The 11,270-nt window shown below is 54.8% G+C and overlaps 3 long non-coding RNA genes across 6 annotated transcripts; all 3 read left to right on the top strand.

The window, feature by feature from the left end:
* On the top strand, positions 1-1,063 carry LOC308057502. Of its 2 annotated transcripts, none has more exons than XR_013925305.1 (3): positions 1-96; positions 264-413; positions 945-1,063. It is a non-coding gene; the product is annotated as an uncharacterized lncRNA (long non-coding RNA). The 2 variants fall into 2 exon arrangements; XR_013925306.1 differs by lacking the exon at positions 945-1,063 and adding an exon at positions 512-678.
* A 3,474-nt stretch (positions 1,064-4,537) lies between these two features.
* On the top strand, positions 4,538-5,600 carry LOC308057498. Of its 2 annotated transcripts, none has more exons than XR_013925296.1 (3): positions 4,538-4,633; positions 4,801-4,950; positions 5,482-5,600. It is a non-coding gene; the product is annotated as an uncharacterized lncRNA (long non-coding RNA). The 2 variants fall into 2 exon arrangements; XR_013925297.1 differs by lacking the exon at positions 5,482-5,600 and adding an exon at positions 5,049-5,215.
* Positions 5,601-9,073: 3,473 nt separating this feature from the next.
* On the top strand, positions 9,074-10,136 carry LOC308057501. 2 transcript variants are annotated; one of them, XR_013925303.1, is made up of 3 exons: positions 9,074-9,169; positions 9,337-9,486; positions 10,018-10,136. It is a non-coding gene; the product is annotated as an uncharacterized lncRNA (long non-coding RNA). The 2 variants fall into 2 exon arrangements; XR_013925304.1 differs by lacking the exon at positions 10,018-10,136 and adding an exon at positions 9,585-9,751.
* Positions 10,137-11,270: the final 1,134 nt, after the last annotated feature.

Genomic DNA, 11,270 nt, shown 5'->3' with positions numbered 1-11,270 from the left:
TTTTTGGTTTTCTTTCTCCGGGACCTGTGAATTTTGAATGTGGAGTCCTGCATGCTAAGGATGGGCAGCTTACAGACGAGGAAACGTTCGGCGCCGGTGAGTTTTTCACCGTTGTCTCGGCTGAGGGTTGCCTAAGGTGTTGAGCTTCACTGCGAGTACAAACATGCACGGTCCTGACCCTCTTAGGCTTGGTCTTGGGAGCCTTGAAGGCTTGTATACCAATCGAATCGTTACACTGAATAAACTGTTTCTTTTTTTTCTAGCGGGCGTTCCCAGAATGAAGCGGTGTGGAGCTGAAGGGGACTACGATTTCAAGGTTGACGGAGCCATTTGGACCGAGTCTTGAAGATCTCTTCGGTGTTTGTTCAAGGAAACTTAGTCTCGAGACAGTCCTCTGGCTCGCTGGCGAAACGGTAGGAAACTGCTTTGTTGATCCTGACGGTGCAGTCTGTTGGAAAGTACAGATTCCTTGAGGGATCAGAACCACGTCCGTTGTTTCTCTGATTTAAAGGTGAACAGGCCTGTGTCGTTCAAGGGAAGACTCAGCGTTGGTTTTGTTTCTCTGAAACACAAAGTGCCCCATCTAAAGTGATTACAGAGTCTGAGTTGATTTTTCAAAAGCAGAGACTTGTGCCGTTTGCAAACCGCCTGTCGCACTGCTCAAAGACAAAAGACGTTCACCCGAGAAAGTTTTTGGAAACGAATGCCAAATAGACGTGGGGAAAGAGCTGGAGAGGTTTCTGTCTTGTCTGTCGAATTACCTTCTCTTTAGTGCCCTTACATTTGACAAGAAAAGGTTTCATTGCCTCTTTTATCGTGAAGACAATGTTGCTGGTGTTTTTATAAGGAAAAAAAAAAAAAAAAAGTGTATGCCTGGTCTCTCGAGTGATTCTTTTGTTTTTTCTTTTTTTTTTTTTTTTTTTTTTTTTTCTCTTTTTCTCTAGACTGGTGGAATTGAATATGTTCACTGGAAGAAGTTGATCCAGCGAGATGTGAAGCCGGGCGACTTGCTAAGGGGCCGTGGGCAGAGTTCCCTTCTCGCTTCCATTCGTCTAATAAAGGGTGCAGTCTGTTAGGTAGACTGGCTGCAGTACCGAAATTTTTTCGCCAGGCGGCAGCAGCGTGGCCGCCCTGCAGAGTAAGGGCAGCGCATGCGCAGACGGGGCTTGAAGCCAAAGGGGGCGTGGTCTGGGGGAGTAGTCGCGTGGTGATGACGCAATTCCGCTTCTGCGCATGCGCAGAAGAGGTACTGGCAAAACTAAGGGCAGCGCATGCGCAGTGCCGGCTTGAAGCCAAAGGGGGCGTGGTCTCCGGCGACGTCGCATGCGTATGACGCAATTCCGCTTTCGCGCATGCGCAGAAGAGGTACTGGCAAAACTAAGGGCAGCGCATGCGCAGTGCCGGACTGAAGCCAAAGGGGGCGTGGTCTCCGGCGACGTCGCATGCGTATGACGCAATTCCGCTTTTGCGCGTGCGCGGAAACGGCTTGCCCCCTAGGGGCGGGGCTTCGGCCTCGCACGTACGGGTTACGCAGACGGCCCCGGAAGTGGGGTTCATTTCAAGCCCGCGCGGCGCGCCGCCGCGCCCGTGGCGGTGCGGAGCCTTCGCCGGCAGCCTGGAAGACTTTCGGGCCGGGACGTGCGGCGGCGCGCTGGGTGAGCGCTCGGCCTGAGGGCGGGCGGGCGGGCGGGCGGGGGCCGGCGGGCAGCGGCCGAAGCGGGGGGGGCGGGGCGGGGGATGCGGCGGGCCGGCGCTCGGCCGCGGCGGGGAGCGCCTGGTGCCGGCGGCGGGCGGGCTGAGGCGGGCGGCCCGGCCCGGGACCGGCGGGGCTGCCGGCCGTTCTCGTCTCCCCGGCAGCGACGGTGGTCAGCGGGCTCCTCACGGTGCTGCCTATTTTGGGCTGGGTTTTTTTTTTTTTTTTTTTTTTTTTTGTCTGTCGGGGCTGCGCCGCTACCTCAGCGAGGAGGCGAGGAGCGGCGGCGGGGCGGCCCCGGTGCTCGCCGCTTGTGGCGGCCTGGCGGGGCCCGGGAGAGGGAGGGGTCGGCCCGCGGCGACCTGCCGCCCCCCCCCCCCCCCCCGCCGCCTCTGGGCTGCCCGGGCAGCCGCCGCAGCTCTGCGCGGGGCTTTGTCTTTCCCCCAGCCGCCGGCCTGAGCCGCGGCAGCGGGCTGGGACTGGAAGCGCCCTGCAAGTCTGACGGGGGTATCGCTGCCGTGCATGTGGTCTGCCTGTCTACCGATCGTTCCTGCCTCTTGTTCTGCTGGGGTAATTCCTTTGGGTAACGCGTCGGGCTCCGAATGGAGTGCATCCTGACTTCCTCCTGACCCCTGCGAGACGTTACCGGTGTTTGCCTTCCTCGTGTTTCACAGGGCCTCGGCTGTCGCGTGCGGAGAAGCTGTCAGCCTTGTCAGAAGAGAGCGTGTAGCCAGCAAGCGCGTCGTGGTGCTTCGGGACCAAGCTGATACCGCAGGCGTCCGTCTTTTGTTTGCGAAAAGGGATCGCGAGGAAACGTGCCGGTCTCGGAGGGGGAAGAGGTAGGAGGCAGCTTTCAACCGCTTTTAGGCTTAACTCCTGTGTTCCTGAGAACGGTTCTGGGCTTTGAGGGGTTTGCTTTTGGCTTTTTGCCTTAAGCTCGTCCTCCGTCACCGCTGTCGGCGTGCGCCGAGCCGCTGCTTAGGGAGCGGTGGCGGTACAGGCTGTGTGCGTGCCGACCGTCCTCGAGGCTGTAGCTGTATCCTACCCTAAAAAAAGCTCTCCGTAATACCCTGCTTCCGTTAGGACGCAATTTTCTCGAGTTCCCCCCCCCACCCCGGGGTGATTTTCCCACACGCCTGCAGGCAGCAGGACTAACGTCATCTCCTTTTGCCCGCCTGGGCTCGGACTAAAATCCCTTCCCTGGCTGTTCTTTAGCTTGTACAGCCTTTGAGCCTTCCCTCGGGCCTGGCTGATGGTCCTTTGCCATTTCACCCCGTTCACAGCCAGCGTGAGTTTCGGTACCGACTATGTCAACGAATTTCAGCTGCACGACAAACCTGCTTTTTTGTCAATTAAATTAATCTCAGCCTTTTAATTGCTTTCGAAGGGAACTACGGGAGATCCTGTCGGCGTGGTGGCCTAGCGTAAGCGATGATGGAGAGGCGCATCGGATGTGACCTCCGTGTCAGCTCGGTGTGCCTCAGACAGACTGCATTTGGCACTCCGTGGCGTGCTGCGCAGCTCCAGAAATTCACGGTAGGGGAAAAAAAAGGGGCGAAAATGACAGTCACGTAGAAACACGAGTTGGGAAGAAATGCTGTACGTGAGGTCTTTCCGTTGAGCGAGGCAGCTGGTCTTGCTTGTGGATCTTTGGGGTACGAGCCTGACGCCGAGCAGCTCGTTTTTCATTTGACGTGCCTGGAGTTGTTTTCAAAGGGATGGAAGAGAAGCTTATGAAATAGGATAGGTTACCGAGTCTTCCTAAAACGCTCACGACAGTTACGTAGAAAGCCGAAGCGAAGGACGAGGGAATAAAGTTCTGTGCTTCCTAAGTAAATACGGTACGCTTAAAAGTGATCTCCGTGCAGGGTCCTAGTTGTTTCTGTTTTTAAAATCAGAAAGAAGTTTAAGAAGTCTCAGCGGTTAGTCGTGTGGGAAATAAATGGCTCTTCCGCAAAAAATTCCACGTCAGCGAGGCTCTTTGAACGATTCTTCTCGCAATCGATTCCGACTACAGCCAGTTCATGGTTTAATGTCGAGGTGTGTGCTCGCTCTCCTCTAAAGCAGTATTTCGTTTGCATTTCAGTCCTGTGGGTCATGACAAATTTGGGAAGAACCCGAAGGAAACTTTTCATCCTGGGACACAGAAGGTAGGAGGTGAGTTGTTTTGGGGGTTTTTTTTTTTTGTTTGTTTTGTTTCTGTTTGGTTTTTTTTTTTTGGTTGGTCGGTTGTGGCTTTTTATTCTTCTCTGGAAAAATAAGTCGTTACGTAGAAATGCTAGCGGTTTGTTTCTTTCTGTAGCAGGATAATAAGGAGGAGTAGAGTTACAGGTAGAGAATCGGCTGTCTTTATCAGTTGAAGTGGCTACTTTGAAATTAAAACAAATACAGGAGCACATTAACGGGGGGTTTTGCGCTGTGTCTTCGGTACCGGTGTGCTAAAGATGTTGTTTTGTTTACCGGATTCATTGGCTGTCGAAGAGCGAGAGGTAAATGTAAACTTTTCACTCCTAGCACTCACTCGGTGACGTGTACCGACTGAGGTATCAATTGCTTATTGCAGTGAAAAACTGCGGCGTTTCTGTGCAGCGTCTGAGATCGAAAATCATTTCAGGCACTGGCATAACCTATCGTACTAATAGATGACCAGCTTTAGTAACGTCATCAAAAAATCGTAATCTGTGATGGAAAGCAGAGTCTGAGGCGTCTGCTACTTGAGCATGTAACGGAGCTGGTACGAAGCGTATGTTGCCGTGCGTAGGTCGTGTACAAAAGATGTATCTAACAGTCCTTAGAGGAAACCTTATTTGAGGTCTTTTGTTTGATTGTCTGTTTGTCCTGTAGTTTTTGGTTTTCTTTCTCCGGGACCTGTGAATTTTGAATGTGGAGTCCTGCATGCTAAGGATGGGCAGCTTACAGACGAGGAAACGTTCGGCGCCGGTGAGTTTTTCACCGTTGTCTCGGCTGAGGGTTGCCTAAGGTGTTGAGCTTCACTGCGAGTACAAACATGCACGGTCCTGACCCTCTTAGGCTTGGTCTTGGGAGCCTTGAAGGCTTGTATACCAATCGAATCGTTACACTGAATAAACTGTTTCTTTTTTTTCTAGCGGGCGTTCCCAGAATGAAGCGGTGTGGAGCTGAAGGGGACTACGATTTCAAGGTTGACGGAGCCATTTGGACCGAGTCTTGAAGATCTCTTCGGTGTTTGTTCAAGGAAACTTAGTCTCGAGACAGTCCTCTGGCTCGCTGGCGAAACGGTAGGAAACTGCTTTGTTGATCCTGACGGTGCAGTCTGTTGGAAAGTACAGATTCCTTGAGGGATCAGAACCACGTCCGTTGTTTCTCTGATTTAAAGGTGAACAGGCCTGTGTCGTTCAAGGGAAGACTCAGCGTTGGTTTTGTTTCTCTGAAACACAAAGTGCCCCATCTAAAGTGATTACAGAGTCTGAGTTGATTTTTCAAAAGCAGAGACTTGTGCCGTTTGCAAACCGCCTGTCGCACTGCTCAAAGACAAAAGACGTTCACCCGAGAAAGTTTTTGGAAACGAATGCCAAATAGACGTGGGGAAAGAGCTGGAGAGGTTTCTGTCTTGTCTGTCGAATTACCTTCTCTTTAGTGCCCTTACATTTGACAAGAAAAGGTTTCATTGCCTCTTTTATCGTGAAGACAATGTTGCTGGTGTTTTTATAAGGAAAAAAAAAAAAAAAAAGTGTATGCCTGGTCTCTCGAGTGATTCTTTTGTTTTTTCTTTTTTTTTTTTTTTTTTTTTTTTTTCTCTTTTTCTCTAGACTGGTGGAATTGAATATGTTCACTGGAAGAAGTTGATCCAGCGAGATGTGAAGCCGGGCGACTTGCTAAGGGGCCGTGGGCAGAGTTCCCTTCTCGCTTCCATTCGTCTAATAAAGGGTGCAGTCTGTTAGGTAGACTGGCTGCAGTACCGAAATTTTTTCGCCAGGCGGCAGCAGCGTGGCCGCCCTGCAGAGTAAGGGCAGCGCATGCGCAGACGGGGCTTGAAGCCAAAGGGGGCGTGGTCTGGGGGAGTAGTCGCGTGGTGATGACGCAATTCCGCTTCTGCGCATGCGCAGAAGAGGTACTGGCAAAACTAAGGGCAGCGCATGCGCAGTGCCGGCTTGAAGCCAAAGGGGGCGTGGTCTCCGGCGACGTCGCATGCGTATGACGCAATTCCGCTTTCGCGCATGCGCAGAAGAGGTACTGGCAAAACTAAGGGCAGCGCATGCGCAGTGCCGGACTGAAGCCAAAGGGGGCGTGGTCTCCGGCGACGTCGCATGCGTATGACGCAATTCCGCTTTTGCGCGTGCGCGGAAACGGCTTGCCCCCTAGGGGCGGGGCTTCGGCCTCGCACGTACGGGTTACGCAGACGGCCCCGGAAGTGGGGTTCATTTCAAGCCCGCGCGGCGCGCCGCCGCGCCCGTGGCGGTGCGGAGCCTTCGCCGGCAGCCTGGAAGACTTTCGGGCCGGGACGTGCGGCGGCGCGCTGGGTGAGCGCTCGGCCTGAGGGCGGGCGGGCGGGCGGGCGGGGGCCGGCGGGCAGCGGCCGAAGCGGGGGGGGCGGGGCGGGGGATGCGGCGGGCCGGCGCTCGGCCGCGGCGGGGAGCGCCTGGTGCCGGCGGCGGGCGGGCTGAGGCGGGCGGCCCGGCCCGGGACCGGCGGGGCTGCCGGCCGTTCTCGTCTCCCCGGCAGCGACGGTGGTCAGCGGGCTCCTCACGGTGCTGCCTATTTTGGGCTGGGTTTTTTTTTTTTTTTTTTTTTTTTTGTCTGTCGGGGCTGCGCCGCTACCTCAGCGAGGAGGCGAGGAGCGGCGGCGGGGCGGCCCCGGTGCTCGCCGCTTGTGGCGGCCTGGCGGGGCCCGGGAGAGGGAGGGGTCGGCCCGCGGCGACCTGCCGCCCCCCCCCCCCCCCCCGCCGCCTCTGGGCTGCCCGGGCAGCCGCCGCAGCTCTGCGCGGGGCTTTGTCTTTCCCCCAGCCGCCGGCCTGAGCCGCGGCAGCGGGCTGGGACTGGAAGCGCCCTGCAAGTCTGACGGGGGTATCGCTGCCGTGCATGTGGTCTGCCTGTCTACCGATCGTTCCTGCCTCTTGTTCTGCTGGGGTAATTCCTTTGGGTAACGCGTCGGGCTCCGAATGGAGTGCATCCTGACTTCCTCCTGACCCCTGCGAGACGTTACCGGTGTTTGCCTTCCTCGTGTTTCACAGGGCCTCGGCTGTCGCGTGCGGAGAAGCTGTCAGCCTTGTCAGAAGAGAGCGTGTAGCCAGCAAGCGCGTCGTGGTGCTTCGGGACCAAGCTGATACCGCAGGCGTCCGTCTTTTGTTTGCGAAAAGGGATCGCGAGGAAACGTGCCGGTCTCGGAGGGGGAAGAGGTAGGAGGCAGCTTTCAACCGCTTTTAGGCTTAACTCCTGTGTTCCTGAGAACGGTTCTGGGCTTTGAGGGGTTTGCTTTTGGCTTTTTGCCTTAAGCTCGTCCTCCGTCACCGCTGTCGGCGTGCGCCGAGCCGCTGCTTAGGGAGCGGTGGCGGTACAGGCTGTGTGCGTGCCGACCGTCCTCGAGGCTGTAGCTGTATCCTACCCTAAAAAAAGCTCTCCGTAATACCCTGCTTCCGTTAGGACGCAATTTTCTCGAGTTCCCCCCCCCACCCCGGGGTGATTTTCCCACACGCCTGCAGGCAGCAGGACTAACGTCATCTCCTTTTGCCCGCCTGGGCTCGGGCTAAAATCCCTTCCCTGGCTGTTCTTTAGCTTGTACAGCCTTTGAGCCTTCCCTCGGGCCTGGCTGATGGTCCTTTGCCATTTCACCCCGTTCACAGCCAGCGTGAGTTTCGGTACCGACTATGTCAACGAATTTCAGCTGCACGACAAACCTGCTTTTTTGTCAATTAAATTAATCTCAGCCTTTTAATTGCTTTCGAAGGGAACTACGGGAGATCCTGTCGGCGTGGTGGCCTAGCGTAAGCGATGATGGAGAGGCGCATCGGATGTGACCTCCGTGTCAGCTCGGTGTGCCTCAGACAGACTGCATTTGGCACTCCGTGGCGTGCTGCGCAGCTCCAGAAATTCACGGTAGGGGAAAAAAAAGGGGCGAAAATGACAGTCACGTAGAAACACGAGTTGGGAAGAAATGCTGTACGTGAGGTCTTTCCGTTGAGCGAGGCAGCTGGTCTTGCTTGTGGATCTTTGGGGTACGAGCCTGACGCCGAGCAGCTCGTTTTTCATTTGACGTGCCTGGAGTTGTTTTCAAAGGGATGGAAGAGAAGCTTATGAAATAGGATAGGTTACCGAGTCTTCCTAAAACGCTCACGACAGTTACGTAGAAAGCCGAAGCGAAGGACGAGGGAATAAAGTTCTGTGCTTCCTAAGTAAATACGGTACGCTTAAAAGTGATCTCCGTGCAGGGTCCTAGTTGTTTCTGTTTTTAAAATCAGAAAGAAGTTTAAGAAGTCTCAGCGGTTAGTCGTGTGGGAAATAAATGGCTCTTCCGCAAAAAATTCCACGTCAGCGAGGCTCTTTGAACGATTCTTCTCGCAATCGATTCCGACTACAGCCAGTTCATGGTTTAATGTCGAGGTGTGTGCTCGCTCTCCTCTAAAGCAGTATTTCGTTTGCATTTCAGTCCTGTGGGTCATGACAAATTTGGGAAGAACCCGAAGGAAACTTTTCATCCTGGGACACAGAAGGTAGGAGGTGAGTTGTTTTGGGGGTTTTTTTTTTTTGTTTGTTTTGTTTCTGTTTGGTTTTTTTTTTTTGGTTGGTCGGTTGTGGCTTTTTATTCTTCTCTGGAAAAATAAGTCGTTACGTAGAAATGCTAGCGGTTTGTTTCTTTCTGTAGCAGGATAATAAGGAGGAGTAGAGTTACAGGTAGAGAATCGGCTGTCTTTATCAGTTGAAGTGGCTACTTTGAAATTAAAACAAATACAGGAGCACATTAACGGGGGGTTTTGCGCTGTGTCTTCGGTACCGGTGTGCTAAAGATGTTGTTTTGTTTACCGGATTCATTGGCTGTCGAAGAGCGAGAGGTAAATGTAAACTTTTCACTCCTAGCACTCACTCGGTGACGTGTACCGACTGAGGTATCAATTGCTTATTGCAGTGAAAAACTGCGGCGTTTCTGTGCAGCGTCTGAGATCGAAAATCATTTCAGGCACTGGCATAACCTATCGTACTAATAGATGACCAGCTTTAGTAACGTCATCAAAAAATCGTAATCTGTGATGGAAAGCAGAGTCTGAGGCGTCTGCTACTTGAGCATGTAACGGAGCTGGTACGAAGCGTATGTTGCCGTGCGTAGGTCGTGTACAAAAGATGTATCTAACAGTCCTTAGAGGAAACCTTATTTGAGGTCTTTTGTTTGATTGTCTGTTTGTCCTGTAGTTTTTGGTTTTCTTTCTCCGGGACCTGTGAATTTTGAATGTGGAGTCCTGCATGCTAAGGATGGGCAGCTTACAGACGAGGAAACGTTCGGCGCCGGTGAGTTTTTCACCGTTGTCTCGGCTGAGGGTTGCCTAAGGTGTTGAGCTTCACTGCGAGTACAAACATGCACGGTCCTGACCCTCTTAGGCTTGGTCTTGGGAGCCTTGAAGGCTTGTATACCAATCGAATCGTTACACTGAATAAACTGTTTCTTTTTTTTCTAGCGGGCGTTCCCAGAATGAAGCGGTGTGGAGCTGAAGGGGACTACGATTTCAAGGTTGACGGAGCCATTTGGACCGAGTCTTGAAGATCTCTTCGGTGTTTGTTCAAGGAAACTTAGTCTCGAGACAGTCCTCTGGCTCGCTGGCGAAACGGTAGGAAACTGCTTTGTTGATCCTGACGGTGCAGTCTGTTGGAAAGTACAGATTCCTTGAGGGATCAGAACCACGTCCGTTGTTTCTCTGATTTAAAGGTGAACAGGCCTGTGTCGTTCAAGGGAAGACTCAGCGTTGGTTTTGTTTCTCTGAAACACAAAGTGCCCCATCTAAAGTGATTACAGAGTCTGAGTTGATTTTTCAAAAGCAGAGACTTGTGCCGTTTGCAAACCGCCTGTCGCACTGCTCAAAGACAAAAGACGTTCACCCGAGAAAGTTTTTGGAAACGAATGCCAAATAGACGTGGGGAAAGAGCTGGAGAGGTTTCTGTCTTGTCTGTCGAATTACCTTCTCTTTAGTGCCCTTACATTTGACAAGAAAAGGTTTCATTGCCTCTTTTATCGTGAAGACAATGTTGCTGGTGTTTTTATAAGGAAAAAAAAAAAAAAAAAGTGTATGCCTGGTCTCTCGAGTGATTCTTTTGTTTTTTCTTTTTTTTTTTTTTTTTTTTTTTTTTCTCTTTTTCTCTAGACTGGTGGAATTGAATATGTTCACTGGAAGAAGTTGATCCAGCGAGATGTGAAGCCGGGCGACTTGCTAAGGGGCCGTGGGCAGAGTTCCCTTCTCGCTTCCATTCGTCTAATAAAGGGTGCAGTCTGTTAGGTAGACTGGCTGCAGTACCGAAATTTTTTCGCCAGGCGGCAGCAGCGTGGCCGCCCTGCAGAGTAAGGGCAGCGCATGCGCAGACGGGGCTTGAAGCCAAAGGGGGCGTGGTCTGGGGGAGTAGTCGCGTGGTGATGACGCAATTCCGCTTCTGCGCATGCGCAGAAGAGGTACTGGCAAAACTAAGGGCAGCGCATGCGCAGTGCCGGCTTGAAGCCAAAGGGGGCGTGGTCTCCGGCGACGTCGCATGCGTATGACGCAATTCCGCTTTCGCGCATGCGCAGAAGAGGTACTGGCAAAACTAAGGGCAGCGCATGCGCAGTGCCGGACTGAAGCCAAAGGGGGCGTGGTCTCCGGCGACGTCGCATGCGTATGACGCAATTCCGCTTTTGCGCGTGCGCGGAAACGGCTTGCCCCCTAGGGGCGGGGCTTCGGCCTCGCACGTACGGGTTACGCAGACGGCCCCGGAAGTGGGGTTCATTTCAAGCCCGCGCGGCGCGCCGCCGCGCCCGTGGCGGTGCGGAGCCTTCGCCGGCAGCCTGGAAGACTTTCGGGCCGGGACGTGCGGCGGCGCGCTGGGTGAGCGCTCGGCCTGAGGGCGGGCGGGCGGGCGGGCGGGGGCCGGCGGGCAGCGGCCGAAGCGGGGGGGGCGGGGCGGGGGATGCGGCGGGCCGGCGCTCGGCCGCGGCGGGGAGCGCCTGGTGCCGGCGGCGGGCGGGCTGAGGCGGGCGGCCCGGCCCGGGACCGGCGGGGCTGCCGGCCGTTCTCGTCTCCCCGGCAGCGACGGTGGTCAGCGGGCTCCTCACGGTGCTGCCTATTTTGGGCTGGGTTTTTTTTTTTTTTTTTTTTTTTTTTGTCTGTCGGGGCTGCGCCGCTACCTCAGCGAGGAGGCGAGGAGCGGCGGCGGGGCGGCCCCGGTGCTCGCCGCTTGTGGCGGCCTGGCGGGGCCCGGGAGAGGGAGGGGTCGGCCCGCGGCGACCTGCCGCCCCCCCCCCCCCCCCCGCCGCCTCTGGGCTGCCCGGGCAGCCGCCGCAGCTCTGCGCGGGGCTTTGTCTTTCCCCCAGCCGCCGGCCTGAGCCGCGGCAGCGGGCTGGGACTGGAAGCGCCCTGCAAGTCTGACG

This window comes from Falco punctatus, assembly GCF_963210335.1.
Source record: "Falco punctatus genome assembly, contig: scaffold_211, whole genome shotgun sequence".
NCBI lineage: Eukaryota > Metazoa > Chordata > Aves > Falconiformes > Falconidae > Falco > Falco punctatus.
This window is presented reverse-complemented; position numbering and strand designations above follow the sequence as displayed.